Here is a 621-nt window from a genome sequence, read left to right on the forward strand (position 1 = left end):
TATATATATATATATATATATATATGTATATGTATAAATATACGTATGCATGTATATATGTGTATATATGTGTGTACATATTACATATACATCTATATATATATACATATATATGTACACATATATATACACATATATATATGTATATATACATACATACATAAACATATAAATCTATATATATATATATACATGCATATATATAAATACATACATGTACATATATATTTATTTATGTGTTTCAGCTAAGTGGCTGTGGTCATGCTGGTGCACCACCGTGATTTTCACGTTCCTTGCATGGCTCTTCTCCCACACCTGACATGGTCCAATCAAGAGTTTTGATGGCACATCTGGTGTATAACAGAATTTGACATAGCTGCCCTAAAATGCGTCTCATTACGAGCCATTGGTTCGTCTGGTATCGTGGAGAGGAAAGCGTCAAGTTTTGTCTTGAAGACCTCCGCATCCATGTCTTGCATGTCTCTCAAATGTTTTGGCAGGGCATTGAAGAGCTGAGGTCCTCTGAAACCGAGGCTGCTGCAGTATCTCGTTCTTATGTGAGATGCAGTGGACGGTACCTTTGGCACCATGCAGTGGCGACCCATGCGGGCATTCCTGTAG

This window comes from Octopus bimaculoides, chromosome 6 (assembly GCF_001194135.2).
Source record: "Octopus bimaculoides isolate UCB-OBI-ISO-001 chromosome 6, ASM119413v2, whole genome shotgun sequence".
NCBI lineage: Eukaryota > Metazoa > Mollusca > Cephalopoda > Octopoda > Octopodidae > Octopus > Octopus bimaculoides.